Below are 21,964 nucleotides of genomic sequence, written 5' to 3' on the forward strand. Positions count from 1 at the left end.
TCTGGAAACGAAAGTGAAACTTACTCTCAAATCGCACTCACACTTGGGAAATGAGTGAATTACTTTGACCTTTTTTTTAACACCAGGTTCAAATATGATGCAAAGCCAGGGTGTATTGCATTGCAAGTCAGTGGTAGATGATCCAAACCCGGGGGATTCGAGATTGAGTCTAGCGGAACATTTGCAACATTACCCATCTAGAAACGCAACTTGCAAATACCCAATTTTTGTTTTAGTGACAAGCTGGCGCTTGGGACAGGCCCTAATCAGATAGGGACATTATTCGCTGCTGCGAGACCTTTTCAGCCTTATTTTGTTAAATTGTGAACTTTTACCAGACACCAAGCCTGCTAGAAAGTTTCCTGTCTGTTTCTTTTAAAATTCACTACCCCTTGGAATGTTCTCCATGCAAACCTTAAATTAAATCAATGACCTGCCATTGTCCTGCATTGTTCAGCAGTTAGATTTTACACCTCATCAGTATCCTAAAAAAAACTTCCAGCGAGGGAGAGCTGAGAAACACCCTTGGAGATTAAACCAAATCAGCATCAGGGATTGGAGAGTTCGAGAGACCTCAAGTCATCGCTGGCAATAAATAGTGTCCTAACTGACCTGCTGAGAGATGTTATTAAACGCCACTCCAGCAAGTCCCAAGCATCCTGGTTCATAGGTAGAGTCACTACCACCAGAACCCCTTACATAACAGTTGTCATTTTTACGGTGTTTCTCATCAACCTGTTCGTGGATTTTTTAAAATACACCGGTGGGAAGTGGCTGGCCAAGAGTTATTGCGTGTCCCTAGTTGCTCTTGAGAAGTTGGTGATGAGCTGTCTTTTTGAATTGCTCCAGACTATGTGGTGTAGGTTGACTCAGGATGGAATTCCAAGATTTTCACCCAGCGACAGGGAATGTTTTTAGATTAGATTCCCTACAGTGTGGAAACAGGCCCTTCAGCCCAACAAGTCCACATCGACCCTCTGAAGAGTAACCCACCCAGACCCATTTCCCTCTAACTAATGCACCTAACACTACAGGCAATTTAGCATAGCCAATTCACCTAAGATTAGATTAGATTACATTACATTACAGTGTGGAAACAGGCCCTTCGGCCCAACAAGTCCACAACGACCCGCCGAAGCGTAACCCACCCATACCCCTACATTTACCCCTTACCTAACACTATGGGCAATTTAGCATAGCCAATTCACCTGACCTGCACATCTTTTGGACTGTGGGAGGAAACTGGAGCACCCGGAGGAAACCCACGCAGACACAGGGAGAACGTGCAAACTCCACACAGTCAGTCGCCTGAGGCGGGAATTGAACCAAGGTCTCTGGTACTGTGAGGCAGCAGTGCTAACCACTGTGCCACCGTGCCGCCCACTAAGCTACACATCTTTGGACTGTGGGAGGAAACCCACGCAGACACGGGGAGAATGTGCAAACTCCACACAGAGAGTCGACCAAGGCTGGAATTGAACCCGGGTCTCTGGTGCTGTGACGCAGCAGTGCTATCCACTGAGCCACTGTGCCACCCCATGGTGATGTACTTCCAAGTCAGGTTGGTGAGTGGCTTGGAGAGAAACTTGCATGTGTTTGTTTCCCCATTTATCTGCTGCCCTTGTCCTTCATGGCATGGTGGCTCAATGGCTAGCACTGCTGCCTCACAGTGCAAGGGACCAGGGTTTGATTCCACCTTCAGGTGACTTTTGTGTGTTGAGTTTGCACCTTCTCCCCGTGTCTGTGTGGGTTTTCTCCAGTTTCCTCCCACAGTCCAAAGATGTGCAGATTAGGTGGATTGGCCATGCTAAATTACCCAGAGATGTGGAGAGGTTAGCCATGAAAAATACAGGATTACAGGGACAGGGTAATGGAGTAGGTCTGGGTGGGATAGTCTTCAGAGGGTTGGCATGGACTGAATGGCCTGCTCCCACACTGTAAGGATTCCGTGATTTTAGATGGAGGTAAACATGGGTTTGGAAGGTGCTTTTCAAGAATCTTTGGTGAATTTCTGTTGATCTTGTAGATAGTATATACTGCTGCTACTGAGCGTCGGTAGTGGATGTTTGTAGATATGGTGCCAATCAAGTGGGCTACTTTGTCCTGGATGGTGTTGAGCCAGTTGGGTGTTGTTGGAGCTGTACCCATCTAGGCAAGTGGGCAGTATTTCATCACACTTCTGACTTGTGTATTGTAGATGTTGGACAGGCTTTGGGGAGTCAGGAAGTGACTGACCCATAGGATTCTTAGCTTCTGACCTGCTCTTGTAGCCACTGTTGTGTATGCAGAGAGTCCACTTGAGTTTCTGACCAATGGTAACCCCAAGGATGTTGATAGTGGGGGATTCAGTGATGGTAACACCATTGTATGTCAAGAGTTGGTAGTTAGATTGTTTCTTACTGGTGATGGTCATTGTCTGCTATTTATATGGCACATGTTACTTGCCACTTGTCAGCCCAAGCCTGGGTATTGTCCAGGTCTTGCTGCATTTGAACATGAACTCCTTCAGTATCTGAGGAGTTGCGAATAGTGCTGAACATTGTGCAATCATCAGCGAACATCTCCACTTCTGACCTTTTATGTGAAACAGCTGAAGATGGTTGGGCTAAGGACACTCCCCTGAGGAACTCCTGCAGAGCTGTCCTGGAGCTGAGATGACTGACGTCCAACAATCACAACCATCTTCCTACTGTGCCAGGTATGACTCCAACCGGTGGAGAGTTTTCCCCTGACACCAGTTTTGCTAGGGCTCCTTGATGCCACACTTGGTGGAATGTAGACTTGATATTAAGGGCTATCATTCCCACCTCCCCTCTGGAATCAGCTCTTTTGTCCATGTTTGAACCAAGGTTATAATGTGGTCAGGAGCTGATTGGCCCTGGCAGAACCCAAACTGGGCATCACTGAGCAGGTTATTGCTGAGCAGATACTGCTTGGTAGCACATTTGATGACACTTGCTATGATTAAGAGTAGAGTGATGGTGTAATCATTGGTGAGGTTCAGTTTGACCTGCTTTTTGTGTACAGGACATACTGGGGCAATTTTCCACATTGTCAGGTAGATGTGCGTGTGTAATTGTACTGGAACAACTTAACTGGGGGATTACGTCTACAAGTAATAATAGGAAAGAAAGAAACGGCAGAGGAACTGAATAGATATTTTGCATCAGTCTTCATGGTGTAAGACACCAATAGCATACTGGAATTTCGAGAGAGCTGGAGGCAGAGGTGAGTGTAATGTCCATCGCTAAGGAGAAGCTGAAAGGTCCGAAGGTGTTTAAATCACTTAGATTAGATGGAGAAAGTGATAGCTGAGGAGATTGTGGAGTCATTGCTGGTGCTTTTTCAGGAATCACTGGAGTCAGGGAGGGTGCCAGAGCACTGGAAAATGGCTGGTTAACCTGACATCAGCAGTTAGTGACGACTGCAGATGCTGGAGATCAGAGCTGAACCCTTTCAAGTTTCACAATATGCTTCCAATAGGAAGGAAACCAGAATTACATGCAATATTCCAACAGTGGCCTAACCAATGTCCTGTTCAGCCGCAACATGACCTCCCAACTCCTGTACTCAATACTCTGACCAATAAAGGAAAGTATACCAAACACCTTCTTCACTATCCTATCTACCTGCAATTCCACTTTCAAGAGAAGGTCTCTTTGAGCAGCAACACTCCCCAGGACCTTAACATTAAGTGTATAAGATTTGCTTTTCCTAAGTGCCGTACCTCGCATTTATCGAAACTCTATCTGCTACTCCTCAGCCCATTGGCCCATCTAATCAAGATCCCGTTGTAATCTGAGGTAACTTTCTTCGCTGTCTACTACACCTCCAATTTTGGTGTCATCTTCAAACTTACTAACTATACCTCCTATGTTCATATCCAAATCATTTATATAAATGATGAAAAGTAGTGGACCCAGCACCGATCCTTGTGGCACTCCACTGGTCACAGGTCTCCAGTCTGAAAAGCAATCCTCCACCACCACCCTCTGTCTTCTACCTTCAAGCCAGTTCTATATCCAAGTAGCTAGTTCTCGCTGTATTCCATGAAATCTAACCTTGCTAACTAGTCTCCCATGGGGAACCTTGTCCAACACCTTACTGAAGTCCATGTAGATCACATCATCACTCTACCCTCATCAGTCCTCTTTGTCACTTTGTTATTGAGAGTGTTGTGCTGGAAAAACACAGCAGGTAAGGCAATATCCAAGGAATCAATGTTTTGGGCATAAGCCCTTCATCAAGAATGAGACTTGTGAGCTGGGAGGCTGAGAGGTAAATGGGAGGGGGTGGGGCTATGGGGAAGGTAGATGAAGGTGGGTGAGAAGGTAATAGCCTGGAGATGAGGGTGGAGCAGATGGATGGGAAAGAGGATGGACAGGTCAAGAGGGCGGTGCCAAGTTGGAGGCTTGGGACTGGGATAAGGTGGGGGATGGGAAATGAGGAAGCTGTTGAAATCCACATTGATCCATGGGGTTGCAGGGTTCCAAGGTGGAAGATGAGGCATTCTTCCTTCAGGTGTCGGGTGGTTAGGGTTTGGCGATGGAGGAGGCCCAGGACCTGCATGTACTTGGTGGAGTGGGAGGAAGAATTGAAGTGTTCAGCCACGGGGTGGTGGGGTTGGTTGGTGCGGGTGTCCCAGAGATGTTCTCTGAAATTATCTGCAAGTTAGCGTTCTGCCTCCCTGATGTAAAGGAGACACATTGGGTGTAATGGATGCAGTAGATGACATTAGTGGAGATATCGTAAATTTCTGTTGGATGTGGAAGGATCCTTTGGGGCCTTGGACGGAGGTGAGGAGGGAGATGTGGGCGCAGGCTTTGCACTTCTTGCGGTGAAAGGGGAAGGTGCCGGGAGTGGGGGCATGGATCTGACAAGGGTGTCGTGGAGGAAATGGTCTCTCTGAAACGCTGACAGGGGTGGGGAGGGAAATTCCGAGTGGTGCGGTCTGTTTGTAGGTGGCAGAAGTGGCGGAGGATGATACGGTGTATATGGAGGTTGGTGGGGTGGAAGGTGAGGACCAGGGAGTTCTGTCCTTGCTGCATTGGGAGAGGTGGGATTCACGGGTGGAGGTGCGGGAAGTGGAGGAGATGTGCTGGAGGCCATCGTCTCCACTTCCTCCTCCATTGCCAAAACATGCAGGTCCTGGGCCTCTTCCATCACCAAAACAAGGACAGAACACCCCTGGTCCTCACCTTCCTCTCCACCAACCTCCATATACATCGCATTATCCTCCACCACTTCTGCTACCTACAAACAGTCCCCACCACCAGAGACATATTTCCCTCCCCACCCATTAGTGTTTCAGAAAGACCATTTCCTCTGCAACTCCCTAGTCAGATTCATGTCCCCCAAAAGCCCTCATCCCACACTCGGACCTTCTCCTTTCACCGCAGGAATTGCAAAATCTGCACCCACACCTCCCCCCTCACCTCTGTCCAAGGCCCCAAAGGATCTTTCCACATTCAACAGAAATTTACCTGTACCTCCACCATGTCATTTTCTGTATCCATTGCACCTGATGTGGTCTCCTTTACATTTGGGAGACAGGACGCCAACCTCTGGATCATTTCAGAGAACATCCCTGGGAGACCCACACCAACCAAACACATCGTGCCGTGGCTGGACACTTCAACTCCCCCTCCCTTTTCCCCAACGACATGTAGGTCCTGGGCCTCCTCCATTGCCAAACCCTAACCACCTGACACCTGGAAGAAGAACACCTCATCTTCTACCTTGGGACCCTGCAATGACACGAGATTAATGCGGATTTCACCAGTTTCCTCATTTCCCCTCACGCACCTTATCCCAGTCCCAAGCCTCCAACTCGGCACTATCCTCTTGACCTGTCCATCGTCTTTCCCATCTATCCACTCCACATTCCTCTCTGGCCTATTACCTTCCCACTCACCTTCAAATACCTATTGCATTCTCAGCTATCTTCCCTCTTCCCATTTATCTCTCAGCCTTATTCCTGATGAAGATCTTTTGCCTGAAACATCGATTCTCCTGCTCCTCGATGCTGCCTGACCTGTTGTGCTTTTCCAGCACACACTCTTGATTCTGATCTGCAGCATCTGCAGTCCTCATTTTCCCTTAGTTGCAGTTGTGTTTAGCTGAGGATTCGTAGAGAACAGAGAGGAGAACAGAGTGGACTACTGCAGGAAGCAGGAAACAGGAAATGAGGAAGTTTAGTCATGGTAATTACGGGAGTGGGTTGGTTTGTAATGGATACTGGTGGACAGCCAATTCCCAGTAAAGGAAACAATGAAGTCAAGGCTAGGAAACAGAAAAGTCAGAGATGGACAATATGAAGTTGACAGAAGGATGGAAATTGGAAACAAAATTGAATAATTTTTCTAATTCTGGATGTGAATAAGAAGCAGACCCAATTACATTTTATTAAGCTCATTCACAGGATGAGGGCATCACGTCTAAACTGTACGTCCATCCCTAATTGCCCAGAGGACAGATAAGAGTCAACCACATTGGGTGGGTCTGGAGTCACATGTAGGCCAAATATGTAAGGAAGTGATTTTCCCCTGACAATCGATTCAGTCATCATTAGACTCTTAATTCCAGATTTTTATTGAATTCAAATCCCACCATCCACCATGACAAGATTTAAACCCAGGTCCCCAGAAAATTACCTGGGTCTCTAGATTAACAGGAGCAAGTGAGGACTGCAGATGCCGGAGAGTCAGAGATGAAAAGTGTGGCGCTGGGAAATCACAGCCGGTCAGGCAGCATCTGAGGAGCAGGAGAGTGGACATTTGGGCATAAGCCCTTCATCAGGAATGTGGAGAGGGAAGGGGGCTGAGAGATAAAGTGGACAGTGTTGTTGGGGTTGATGGGAAAGTAGCAGGGGAAGCAATAGGTAGATGCAGGTGGGGGGTAATTGTGATGGTTGGTGGGGAGGATGGAGCGGATAGATGAGAAGGAAGTTGGACAGGTAGGACAGGTCAAGAGGGTGGTGCTGATTTGGAGGGTTGGATCTGGAATGAGGTGTGGGATGGGGAGAATTGGAAACTAGTGAATAGTGATCATACCTCTAGCCTGTCACCTCCTGGTGTTTCAGAGACACATTTACAGGTGGGAACTGAGTCGGACTGGAACAATCTGGGAAGAATCAGGGACTGAGCAAATTTTTAATTCAGTTCACAAGATACACCAGTTATGTTCAGAAGCAAGTGTAATTTCTCCTGGAAGGGAGTTGAGGGCAGTTCAAGGAATGCAACACCTCAGCAAAAGAGTTTAGATTGCGAAGCTTCCAAACAGGGAGAGTTTGGTTAGAAATCTGCAGGTTATTAGAATGGAGAAAATTTTGTGTTTCAGATTTGTGAAAAGTTCATGTCAGTAGTCTTGGAGAAGTCACAAATTGTCTCTGTAGTCCACAGCAAAGAGAATATTATAACTCAGTTGAGTAGAAACATAAAGGTTTGAGAGATAGGTGTCATTTCTCTGGGCTTGAGTATCCATTTTCTACAACGGATAGGGTCAGGAAAGAGGTTGAAAGTTTGATGTGATTTATGATAGTGAACTTTGAGAAGATTTGTAGCTCAGGTTGAGTTTTTGGATGTAGGTTTGCTCGATGAGCTGGAAGGTTCATTTCCAGACATTAAGTTACCTTACTAGGTAACATCTTCAGTGGACCTCAGGCGAAGCAGTGCTGAAAATTCCTGCTTTCTATTTATATGTTTGGGTTTCTTTGGGTTGGTGATGTCATTTCCTGTGGTGATGTTATTTCCTGTGGTGAAGTCGCTTCCTGTTCCTTTTCTCAGGGGGTTGTCGTTGGGGTCGAACTTGATGTGTTTGTTGATAGAGTTTCGGTTGGAATGCCATGCTTCTAGGAATTCTCGTGCATGTCTTTGTTTGGCTTGTCCTAGGATGGATGTGTTGTCCCAGTCGAAGTGGTGTCCCTCCTCATCCGTATGTGAGGATACTAGTGAGGGTCATGTCTTTTTGTGGTTAGTTGGTATTCATGTATCCTGGTGGATAGTTTTCTGCCTGTTTGTCCAATGTAGTGTTTGTTACAGTTCTTGCATGGTATTTTGTAAATGACATTAGTTTTGCTCATTGTCTATATAGGGTCTTTCAAGTTCATTAGCTGCTGTTTTATGAGCAAAATTAACGTCATTTACAAAATACCATGCAAAGACTGTAATAAACACAACATTAGACAAACAGGCAGAAAACTAGCCACCAGGATACATGAATACCAACTAACCACAAAAAGACATGACCCTCTCTCACTGGTATTTTACATACAGATGAGGAAGGAAACCACTTTAACTGGGACAACACATCCATCCTAGGACAAGCCAAACAAAGACATGCACGAGAATTCCTAGAAGAATGGCATTCCAACCGGAACTCTATCAACAAACACATCTAGTTAGATCCCATCTACCACCCCCTGAGAAAATGAACAGGAAGTGACTTCACCACAGGAAATAACATCACCACAGGAAATGACATCACCAACCCAAACATATAAATAGAAAGCAGGAATTTTCAGCATTGCTTCACCTAAGGCCCACTTAAGATGTTACCTAGTAGGGTAATGAAATGTCTGAAATTGAACCTTCTACCTCAGTGAGCAAACCTACATCCAAAAGATTTATGATAATTCCAACTGTCTTGTATATTTAGACAGCTTGGTTTAATTTGTTTTTTTTCTCCCTTGTGTAATTAAACTCTGTTCTGTTGTTGAAGAATGACCATGTGTGAATATGTTTCTGAGATTAACCATCGCATTAACAATGTAAATAAAGAAAACTTTACAAAAAGCCAGGTTTCATTCTGGGATCTGACTTGTCCAGTTGTACTATCAGCATGGATCAGAACAAAGCAGGTTCAATAACAGCTTTAAAAGTGGAATTGGATAAATACCTGACAAGGACAACATGCAGGGGTATAGGAAAGTGTCAGTTGAGGGTGGTCATATTTGATCGGTGCTTTCAAACTGCTAGCACCGACACAACTGATCAAATGGACTCTTGTGTTGTATGGTGCTATGAAATAGTGCCCAATGATCTCAGCAACCCAGCAGGAGAATAAACACAAATATTAACAAATTCTTGTAGGACTGCAAGTTAGTCAGCATTTCCTGGAGGGTGACACTCAAAAGGTCGACATCTCCATCTCCTGGTGTTGCCTGGCTTGCAGTGTTCTCCCCGCCTCCTGCCTATCTAACTTGGATTCCAGCATCTGCAGTTTTTTGTTTTGTCTATTAGTCAGCATTCCCTCAGCAGTACTCTGGAATCTAAGTGTGGAGTTGGAATCCACAAGTTTAATGATTCAGAACTGATAGTGAGTGGCTTAACTAAGTTGGAAATACTGTACTGGGATCTGGCTATTGACGTTCAGCATTTTTATACCCTTTAAACAACTCTGTTCTCATCAATGAAATGTGCTCTTGATATTCAGTCACGAATTACAATGGGCAGTATCAAGACTGGCCTTTAACTCAACATAATTTGAGACGATATAAAACTCTGGCATTCCCACTCTGGCTCAATGCAGTTCTATTCCCCTGTCATCCTTCCTTTTGCTGAAATGTGTGATATGTGCCTGGCCATCAAGAACCACGGGCAGTGACTGGGACAATGGTATGAGATTGAGGATCAGCAATGATTATGTTAAATGGTGGAGCAGGATCGATGGGCTGAATGGACTATTTCAATTTTCTATATTTCTAACCATGAGTCAATGAATGTACTCACTTGCTGAGTTGCAGGTGCAAGATAGCAGACAATGACATATCCCTCCCAGATCGTCTCAACGCCTTCTATGATCGCTTTGAGCAAAATTTCGGTAACACCTATTCCAACTAGTCCTGACGAACCTCTCCCAACAGTCACTGCATCAGAGTCAGATCAGTTTTCCTTTGTGTGAATCCAAGCAAAGTGATGGGACCAGATGGAGTACCAGGCCGTGCACTCAGAGCATGTGGACATCAACTGGCAGAGGTCTTCTCGGACATCTTCAACCTCTCCCAGCAGCAGGCCACTGTCCCTCCCTGTTTCAGAAGGGCCAACATCATTCCTGTGCCTAAGGAGGCTCATGCAGCATGTCTCAATGACCTTCGCCCAGTGGCCCTAACCTCGCTGGTCATGAAGTGCTTTGAAAGGCTGGTCATGGCATTAATCAACTCCAACCTCCCCATTACACATGACTTACTCCAATTTGCCTATCGGACCAACAGATCCATGTCAGATGCCATATGACTTGCCCTTCACTCCTCCCCAGAACACCTTGACACCAAGAACAGCTTCATAAGAATCCTACTCATTGACTACAGTTCAGCCTTCAACACTATTATCCCCTTGAGACTGATTCCTAAACTTAGTGATCTCGGACTAAGCCCCACTCTCTGAAACTGGATCCTCAGTTTCCTGACCCACAAGCCACAATCAGTGAAGATTGGGGACAATATTTCATCCTCATTAGTACACAACACTGGAGCCCCAGGGATGCATACTCAGCCCCCCCTACTGTACCCATGACTGCGTCACCAAATACCGGACTTATGCCATTTACAAGTTCGCTGATGACACCACCATAGTCGGTCGAATCTCAGATGGCGATGAAACAGACTACAGACAGGAGGTGGAAGTCCTGGAAAATGGTGCACTGAGAACAATCTAGCTCTCAATGCCGGCAAAACCAAGGAACTCATTATTGACTTTCGGTGGGATGTTACTCATGCCCCCCACACATTAACAGTACAGCGTTGGAATGAGTGGAGAGTGTCAAGCTCCTGGGAGTGGTCATCCACAACAAGCTTTCTTGGACTCTTCATGTGGACGCACTGGTTACAAAGGCCCAACAACATCTCTTCTTCCTCAGGCAGCTGAGGAAATTTGGCATGATGGCGAATACTCTTGCCAACTTTTATAGGTGCACCATCAAGAACATTCCGTCTGGATGTATCACTACCTGGTATGGCAACTGTACCATTCAAGATTAGAGACGGTTACAGAGAGTGGTGAACTCGGCCCGGACAATCACAAAGGCCAACCTCCCGTCTATAGAATCCATCTACGAGGCCCGCTGTCAAGGAAAGGCCGCCAGCATTCTCAAAGATCCATCCCACCATGGCATTGTTTTTCTACAACCTCTTTCATCAGGGAGAAGGTACAGAATCCTGAACACATGCACCAGCTGGTTTCAAAATGGTTTTGAAACAGTTTCGACTCTACTGTTGTTAAAATACTGAATGGACTCTCAAACTCTTAACATTCGTCTGTACCTGTGTTTTTGTTTTTGCCGCTGTTTACCTAGTATTTACTATCTATGCTATTTAACTCTGTGATCTGCCTGGATGCTCGCAAGACAAAACTTTTTACTGTGCCCCGGTACACATGACAATAAATTCAATTCAATTCAGGTAATGGTTTAAATTTCCTCTTAAAGCTTGACCATGACAATTTTATTTGAGGGTTAACCTGACTTTTAGAAAAAGAGCAGGAGAGATCTCCTGAGTGTCCTAACCAATGGTTATATTTTAATCACTTTTTTAAAAAGCTGTTTGTACATTATTCCTTTGTTATGTGTAGGAGCTCCTTGCGCACAAATTGGCTGCTGTATTGCCTACATTACAGCAATTGAAATGTACTTCATTGGATGAAAAGTACTTTGGAATGCCCTGAAAATGTGAAAAGTACTATGCAAATGGAAATCTTCCACTCGTACTATTGTCGGTTATTGTTCCACTACTGGGAAACCAGCCGGCTGTTTGGTGAGTATCTAGTAAGTTCGTAAAGTCTAATCTTTGCTTATGTTCTAATATTGTATGTAAATTGGTAAATATATACGAAGCAAAATAAATGATTGAACAATATCATTATTTAGAATCCATTAAAGGTGACAGCCCAGCTGATGCGTCAAGGCTGCAGCATGTAGGAGTACCTGGACACCAATGTGATGGTTGGTTGCTTTTCAGACTGGAGGCCTGTGACCAGTGGTGTGTCACAAAGATCAGTGTTGGTTGATCTGCTTTTCGTCATTTATATAAATGATTTAGATGTGAATAAAGGAGGTATAGTTAGTAGGTTTGCAGATGACACCAAATTTAAAGGGGTTGTGGACAGCGAAGGTTACCTCAGAGTACAACAGGATCTTGATCCGATGGGCCAATGAACTGAGGAGTGGCAGATGGAGTTTAATTTAGATAAATGTGAGGTGCTGCATTTTGGAAAAGCAAATCAGAGCAGGACTTATACACTCAATGGTTAGGTCCTAGAGAATGTTGCTGAACAAAGAGACCTTGGATGCCAAGTTCATTGTTGCTTGAAAGTGGAGTTACAGGTAGATAGGATAAAAGAAGGCGTTTGGTATGCTTTTCTTTATTGGTCAGCGCATTGAATATAGGAGTTAGGAGGTCATGTTGCAGCTGTACAGGACATTAATTAGGCTACCTTTGGAATATTGTTTTCCAATTCTGGTCTCCCTCATATCGGAAGGATACTATGAAACTTGAAAGGGTTCAGAAAAGTTTGGGAGAAGATTTGTAGCTCGGGTGCTCGTTGTTGTGGTCCTGTTCACCGAGCTGGAAATTTGTGTTGCATCCGCATCCGCATCCATGAACACCAACTAGCCACGAAACAACATGACCAGCTATCCTTAGTAGCCACATACTCAGATGACAAGCAACATGAGTTCGACTGGGACAACACTACTATTATCGGACAAGCCAAACAGAGAACAGCCAGGGAATTCCTAGAGGCATGGCACTCATCCACTGATTCAATCAACAAGCACATCGACCTGGACCCAATATACCGGCCACTGCAGCGGACAGCTGGAACTGACAACCGGAAGCGGCAGATACAAATCACTATAAATGCCGGAGGAAACATCACAGAAGCGCTTCACAGGAGGCTCCCAAGCACTGAGGATGTCACCTAGACAGGGGACGAAACATCTGCAACACAAATTTCCAGCTCAGCAAACAGAACCACAACAGGGTTCAGAAAAGATTTACAAGGATGTTGCCAGGGTTGGAGGATTTGAGCTAATGGGAGAGGTTGATCAGGCTGGGGTTGTTCTCCCTGGACTGTCGGAGGCTGAGGGGTGACCTTACAGAGGTTTATAAAATCTTGAGGGGCATGGTTAGGGTGAATAGACAAGATATTTTCATCTGGGTGGGGGAGTCCAGAACTAGAGGGCATAGGTTTAGGGTGAGAGGGTAAAGATTTAAAAGGGATCTAAGGGGCAATGTTTTCACGCAGAGGGTGGTGCGTGTATGGAATAAGCTGCCAGAGGAAGTGGTGGACGCTGGTACAATTACAGCATTTTAAAGCATCTGGATGGGTATATGAATAGGAAGGGTTGAGAGGGATATGGACCAAGTACTGGCAAATGGGAGTAGGTTGGGATATCTGGCATGGACGAGTTGGACTGAAGGGTCTATTTCGTGGGGTACATCTCTATGACTCTAAAATAGTGTTTTTTTTTAAAAAAAACTTCATTCATCATTGAAATGTTGAAATAGGAATAAATGCTATTTGATTTAGTGGGATTATAATGAAACCTCCAGAAATAGGAAGAACTAGAGTTGGGTAACACAGAAAAACAAGAAGTGATTAAATGACTGAAGTGATGTTAACACAGTACAGTAGGAAGAAATATAATGAAGGAAAAGCAGATGTGGCAAGGGCTGAAATGGTGGGCAAGTCAGGAGAAACTAAAGTCACCAGCAAGAAAAAGCAATTACTGGACAGAATTGGAAAACAATCCCAGTGATGACTGAATGTTAGCCAATTCTGCCACCTACTGCAGGCTTAAGGACAATGCATGATGGCATTTGTAGCAAAGGTCTTCTGGTCAGTCTAGATTAGAGTGGTGCTGGAAAAGCACAGCAGGTCAGGCAGCAGCCGAGGAGCAGGAAAATCAACGTTTCGGGCAAAATCCCTTCATCAGGGCTTTTATCCGAAACGTCAATTTTCCTGTTCCTCGGATGCTGCCTGATCTGCTATGCTTTTCCTGCACCACTTTAATCTTGACTCTGATCTGCAGCATCTGTAGTACCTACTCCTGGTTTCTGGTCAGTCTACCAGAGCAAGAAGTTACTCTGTCCATTGCAACCAGATGTCAGGAAGCTATATTCATACTCTTCAGCAATGGTCAGGCAGGGCAAGCAGATCTAATGTGAGTAGTGGGATGTGTCTTCACTGGTCTCTCAACCTTAAGAGACAAAAACACTGCAAAGCTAGAATCCAAAGTAGACAGGCAGGAGGCTGGAAGAACACGGCAAGCCAGACAGCATCAGGAGGTGCAGAAGTCGATGTTTCAGGTGTAATCTGAAGAAGGGTTTCACCTGAAACGTTGACTTCTGCAGCTCTTGATGCTGCCTGGCTTGCTGTGTTCTTCCAGCCTTCTGCCTGTCTACACTCAATCTTTATAGGCATGATGTGGAGGTACCAGTGTTGGACTCAGGTGGACACAGTTAAAAATCACAAAGCACCAGGTTATAGTACAACAGGTTTATTTGGAATTATAAGCTTTCGGCGTGCTGCTAGTTACCTGACAAAGAAGTAGCGCTCTGAAAGCTTATACTTCCAAATAAACCTGTTACACTATAATCTCGTGTTGTGTGACTTTAAATTTTTATAGGACCCAACTTTATCCTCTGCAGACTGGCTACCAGAAAGAATGAAAAGCCTGCATTTATTTCACACTTTTTATAACATCAGGATATCTCCTAGAGTTTTGCACTTTCCGATAGGTAGTAATGTGACAACAGATTTACACTTAGCAAGCTCCCAAAATTAACAACCAACAATTCATTTTTACAGGAGGGACAAATATTGGCAATGGCCATAGGGAGAGCTACCCTGTTCTTTGAAATAGTGTTGTGAAATTGTTTGCATCCAAACGAGGAGGCAGATGGGCCTCGGTTTAATGTCTCACCTGTGCAGCACTCCTTTGCTGGGAGGGAGCTTTGGTCTGGATGATTGGAGACAGGTTCTGCAGATGCCACACAGGATGCAATACACAATATCACTGAGCTGGGTTGGTTGTTACTTCTGTGCCTGACTCACCAAGTTGCAAACTGACAGTCACATTTCTGGAATATGCAAATGTTGACATTGTACATACTAAGAAAAGTTGTTGGCAAAGGCAACAGAGAGAATTTGGGCAGTTAATCCTCAGGTAATAGCACCAAAAGTGCCACTTTCCTAACAACTGAACTATTCAGACAAAATGCAGAGACAGCATGTCAACTTCCAATGTCAACTTCCACTTGGCCTTTATCGTCAAGTTACACCGATGATTGTTACTTGAACTAAGTTTTGGTACAGACTCCTGCTTTTACTTTATTAATGATGTTCAGGTTGTAAAGACACAAACGGGCAGTGAGTCAACTGGTTGTAAGATTAGCACAGAACCTCAGTAAGTCTCAAAACACAGCAATGTATATTTATACAATCCCTTAAAAAATGGAACAAATCCCAGAGTTTTTTATTAAATATAATCAGTGCCCAATGGACCTGTAGCTTTTGAAGGGCAGGAACAAGGATATATAAGCATAGGTTTGGTGATTGCTTCAATAAACAGAATAAGAAAACTGTATGATGTCTCAGTTTTGTTCCAATATCTCTTCTAGGGGGAGTTGTTGGCCTGATGGTAACATATGTTTCGTACAGCTACATTTTCAGTGTACAACTTTAGTGGAGGAGATCTGCAGACACAGTATTCTTCCAGATAATTACAGATTCAGCAGCAATGCATATAATGCAGCAAAAAAAAGACACAAATGGAACAAAAAAGGGAGAAAGCTTTGTATCATTAATGCAATACATTAGATGGGATAATTCAGATGAAATCACTTCATCTGCTCAGTTTTGAGTAAATTGCACCCAGTTGTTGCCTGGGCTGGTAAATTAATGTGCTTCAACGTGTTTATCTAATCAGTCGTGACTCCACGGGTATCAATCTCTCACCTTGGATTCAGATGGTTCAGAATCATATCCCACTCCAGAGAATGGAACTCATTAGCTCAGCTAACATTTCCAGCACTGAATTAAGTGAATGCCATCTCTCCCCTAATTGATGCTAAACCATCTCAGGTATATGCAAAAGATCCTACATTACTGTTGGAACAAACATGGATGTTCATTCATCCTGATGCATTGGACATTTTTTAATCCCTTAACTAGCACTAATATCAGCCAGTTATCAACACATTGCAGGTTATGTGAGTTTGCTGTGTGCAATGTGACTGCCACATTATTTGTACTGCAATATCTTTCTGAATCTTTTGATGCAATACATGATCAACATGCCTAATGAAGGATATCTTTGGCTTGGAAATAATCTAGTAAAGGCTCAGCAGCTTGACTCTTGGGTGGAGAGGACTATCCTCTGGTGTAAGGGTGACAAAATTAGATCTCTGGCTACTGCCCACAAAATTGAAAAGTGAGCTTATTGAAACATTGAACATTGTGAAAGAGATTAACCAAATATAGGTCGTTCTGATATAATACATTTCGTCAACATGAATTGGCTACGATTGACAAACTGTGGTCACTGTTTGAATAACATGGACTTTCTACGGAATCGGTCTAGCGATTTTCTACAGTGGTTTCCCATAACACAATTCTTTTATCGCATGAGATTGCAGAGTAATGCAACTGTTGTGTTATACCAGAATGTCCTGTAGAGAGAGGTTTTTACAGCCGGCTGGGCAATTATCTGCAACACAGGGGTACAAACTCAGGATTGAGATAAGGAAAAACTTCATAACTTCATGGATTGTAAATGTTTGAAATCCCTGAGATCATTGGACTCTCAGGGAATCAAGGGATATGTGAAGTAGGCAGGAAAGGCCATGAAAGGTCAATCACAATCATATTGATTAGCAGAGCAGCGTAGAGACAGCATGGTCTACTCTTGCTCTATTTATTATGTTATTCACTTTTTTGTGTATGTTGGTTTTGGGGTGGAGAGTAGGGGCAGGGCAGTTATCTGGGCAGCTGGTTTGTAATGTAATGACAACATTGCAGATTCAATTCCCACTCATATATGGAACACAATTTGCCACTACATGAGTGTGGTGACAGGAATGCATAACAAAGAACAATACAGCACAAGAACAGGCCCTTTGGACCACCAAAACAAAGTCGACACATGATGCCTTTCTAAAGTAGAAAGTTTTTGCCTGTTGTACATTGAGGGTGATGGATTCAGTGCCCATCTGCTTAATTCCAGATGGTGGAGCGCATTGAGGATTATTGAAGCTCTACTCATGTAGGCAAGTGGGGGGAAATATTCCATCATACACCTGACTGTGCTGTGAAGGTGGACTAACATTGAAAGGCAGAAGGTGAGTGACATATCAATGAATTCTGAACCTCTGTGCTGCTCAGATAGCCAGTGTTTCAGGTTGTCGAAGTTCAGTTTCAGTTGACAATGGGAGAATTCATGATGGCAATGCTATCGAGTTTCAAGGGACTACTTAAATTCTCTCATTGGAAGAGGTTATTGCTAACCATTAGATGGCAAGCCTGAATGTTTTCCAGGTTATGCTGCAGCTGTTCACAGCCTGGTTTAACACGAGTTGCAGCACAGTGGCTCAGTGGTTAGCACTGCTGCCTCACAGCAACAAGGAAGGGGGTTTGATTCTAGCCTCAGGCAAATGTCTGTGTGGAGGTTGCACATTTTCCCAGTGCCTGTGTGGGTTTCGTCGAATGCTCCGGTTTCCTCCCAGAGTCCAAAAATGTGCAGATTAGGTGAATTGGCTATGCTAAATAGCCCATAGTGTTCAGGCATATGAAGGTTAGGTGAATTAGTCATGGGAAATGTGGAGTAATAGGGTAGGGGAATGGATCTGGGTGGAATTCTCCTTGGAGGGCCGGTATGGATCTGTTGGGATGAAGGGCCTGTTTCTGCAGTATAGGGATTCTATGAAGAAATGCTGAACATTGATTGCGCAATGAATATCCCACTCCAACCTTATAACAGGATAGTCACTGAGGAAGCAGTTGAAGTGGGCCGAGTACACCCCCAAGAAGAGTACCTCCAATGATATCCAGGAACTTCCAACGAGCACTTTAGTGGTAGGTATGACTCTAACTAGTAGAGAGCTTTTCCTTTAATTCCTAATACTCAGTTTGGTAGAGCGCGTGGGCCACACACTTGGTCAAATGCTGCTGTGATATCAAGGGCAGTCACTCTTACTTCTGGAATGTAGCTCTTAAACTCATGTTTGACCAAGGCTGTGATGAGGCAAGGTAGTAAGCAGCTTTGGCAGACAACAAACATTGCTCATTACTGAGGAAGCGTTGTGAGACAACACTGTTAATGACGCCTTGTATCACTTGGCTTGTGATCAAGAATAAACTGAGGATGCAAGAATGGGCTGGGTTAGATTTGTCCAACATTTCACGTACAGTACTGTGGAAAAGGATATGGAAGATATAGACTGTAGGGAAATAGATGGTGACATCTTGCAAAATGTCCAGATTACAGAGGAGGAAGTGCTGGATGTCTTGAAATGGGTAAAGGTGGATAAATCCTCAGGACCTGATCAGGTGTACCCTAGAACTCTGTGGGAAGCTAGAGAAGTGATTGCTGGGCCTCTTGCTGAGATATTTGTATCATCAATAGTCACAGGTGATGTGCTGGAAGACTGGAGGTTGGCAAACATGGTGCCACTGTTTAAAAAGGGTAGTAAGGACAAGCCAGGGAACTATAGACCAGTGAGCCGACGTCAATGGTGGGCAAGTTGCTGGAGGGAATCCTGAGGGACAGGATGTATGTGTATTTGGAAAGGCAAGGACTGATTAGGGATAGTCAGCATGGCTTTGTATGGGGGAAATCATGTCTTACAAACTTGATTGAGTTTTTTCACGAAGTAACAAAGAGGATTGATGAGGGCAGACGGTAGTTATGATCGAAATGGACTTCAGTATGGCATTTGATTAGCAAGGTTAGATCTCATGGAATACAGGGAGAACTAGCCATTTGGATACAGAACTGGCTCAAAGGTGGTGGAGGGTTGTTTTTCAGACTCGAGGCCTGTGACCAGTGGAGTGCCACAAGGTTCGGTGCTAGGTCCTCTACTTTATGTCATTTATAAAAATGATTTGGATGCTAGCATAAGAGGTACAGTTAATAAGCTTGCAGATGACACCAAAATTGGAGGCGTAGTGGACAGCGAAAGAGGGTTACCTCAGATTACAACAGGATCTTGACCAGATGGGCCAATGGGCTGAGAAGTGGCAGATGGAGTTTCATTCAGATAAATGCGAGATGCTGCATTTTGGGAAAGCAAATCTTAGCAGGACTGATACACTTAGTGGTAAGGTCCTAGGGACTGTTGCTGCTCAAAGAGACCTTAGAGTGCAGGTTCATAGCTCCATGAAAGTGGACACACAGGTAGATAGGATAGTGAAGGTGGCATTTGGTATGCTTTCCTTTATGGGTCAGAGTATTGAGTAGAGGAGTTGGGAGGTCATGTTGCAGCTGTACAGCACATTGGTTAGGACACTGCTGGAATATTGCGTGCAATTCTGGTCTCCATCCTATTGGAAAGATGTTGTGAAACTTGAAAGGCATCAGAAAAGATTTGGAGGATTTGAGCTATAGGGAGAGGCTGAACAGGCTGGGTCTGTTTTCCCTGGAGTTTCGGAGGTTGAGGGGTGACCTTATAAACGTTTACAACATTACGAGGGGCATGGATAGGGCAAATAGGCAAAGTCTTTGCCCTGGGGTCAGGGAGTCCAGAAGTAGAGGGCATAGGTTTAGGGTGAGAGGGGAAAGATATAAAAGAGACCTAAGACGCAACGTTTTCATTTTTAGGGTGGTACGTGTATGGAATGAGGTGCCAGAGAAAGTGGTAGAGGCTGGTACAATTGCAACATTTAATAGGCATTTGGATGGGTATATGAATAGAAAGGATTTGGAGGGATATGGGCCGGGTGCTGGCAGGTGATACTAGATTGGGTTGGGATATCTGGTCGGCAAAGACTGGTTGGACCGAAGGATCTGATTCCATGCTGTACATCTCTATGAATCCAGTGTACTGATGCCAGTGTTTAGTTATACTGGAACAGCTTCATTAAAGGCATGGTTTCATTTCTAGAACACAAGTCTACTGTACTATTGCTGTGATGTTATCTGGGTTCATATTGCTGTTGCATTTATACCAGCCTCCACCACTTTCTCTGGCACCTCATTCCATACACGAACCACCCTCTAAATGAAACCATTTGCAGTAACCAGTGCCTTCAGCTGTTTCTTGATATCAGACAGTGAATTGAATCAGTTGAAGAATGGCATCCAAGATAGTGGGGACAAGATGGCTCATCATTCAGCAATTTTGGTTGAAAATAGATGCAAATAGTTCACTGCATTGTCTTTTGCACTGATTACTGAGCTTGCCACCATGTCAGCCAGTGAAATGTAAGTTCAATTAATAAAACTGGAACAGAAAGGCACTGTCAGATATGCCAACCCTGACAATTACTGTAAAAACCCTATTTCACAAATGTCTGTAGAAAAGTTGCTATTCTTACAAATGCACAAGTAGAATCACGTGTATACCATTCAGCCCCTCAAACCTGTTCCCTTGTTCAAATCCACAACCCTGCCTACTCCGATAACTTTTCAACCCCTTGCTTATCAAGAAGAAAATATATATAGTATAGTTCTACCATGTTTTCAGGATGACAGTTCCAAAGACTCAGCACTCATTTAAAAATAAAACCTCTATTTTAAATCAGCAATTCTTGATTTTTGAACAGTGACCCCAAGCTGTAGATGCTGCTCCCTTATGAGGAAACAGTTTCTCAGTATCCACAGTCAAAAGCTTTCAGGATTTTGTATATTTCCATCAAGCTGCCTTTTCCTCTTCCAAACTTCAATGATTACGAAAATAGATCACCCAACCTTTCTTCATAACCAGTGCATTTGCAGCATTTCTGAAATAAGACATCAATACTTCCTCTAACTCCTCGTGGCATGTGGGTGTCATAGAAAGGTGAGCAATGTGTTGCCCATCCCTAATTGCCCTTGACCTGAGTGGCCTTTTGGCCACTTCAGTGGACAATTAAGTCACTGCATTGCTGTGGGTCTTGCTTGCAGACCAGATGAGGAAAAGACAGATTTTCATTCCCTAAAAGGATATTCATGAACCAGATAGATTTGTACAATGACTAACAACAGAAAAGTTCCAGATTTATTACATTTCAACACCTGCCATAGTGGAATTACTAGCATAGTGATAATTCCACTGGGCTAAAGCCTCTCTCAGAATACCATACTGTATACAGTATTCCAGATGTGTCCTCACCTGTGTCATGTAGAACTGAGGTATAACCTCTCTATGTTTGGATTCAATTCCCCTCGAGATAATTAACATTCCACTAACTCTCCATAAATCTGTACTTCTATTTTCACCCTTTTGATTCGTGACAACCAGATCCTATTGCAACCTCTCACTGTTAAAAATGCATTTTTAATTTTCCCCTGCCAAAATGGACAATTTTATTTTATCCATACCTACATACAATTCCAGATCATAGCAATGTCCTCGGAAGAGCCCTGAAAAGGTCCAGCAAGCTCCTCCAATAAAGGGTATTTGGGATGGGCAATGAATTCTGGCCTTGCCTGTGATGCTCTCATTCCAGGAGAATGTAAATACTTATCTAGAAATCTGTTGATCTCTATCTAGAACACAGACCACAACTAAGCTTCCACAGTCCTTTGGTGTGGACAATTTCAAAGATTCACCTTCCTGAGTGAAGAGGTTGCACATTTCCATCACTAATTCCATCTGATAACCTGGTTTGAAATGGGACAGGGATGGGAAATGAAGACAGAGAGCTGTTCACTTTCCTGGAAATCTATTCAGGAGGAGGGAACCCAATTCTGCTTTGATCACACATTTTGAGTATGGGTCACATATTAAGATTCTTGTTCCTTGCATACTCATTCTTGATGTCACCTACTG

This window comes from Chiloscyllium plagiosum, unplaced genomic scaffold, assembly GCF_037043375.1.
Source record: "Chiloscyllium plagiosum isolate Xiang-an unplaced genomic scaffold, Cpla_swu_hap1 HiC_scaffold_26, whole genome shotgun sequence".
Classification (NCBI taxonomy): Eukaryota; Metazoa; Chordata; class Chondrichthyes; order Orectolobiformes; family Hemiscylliidae; genus Chiloscyllium; species Chiloscyllium plagiosum.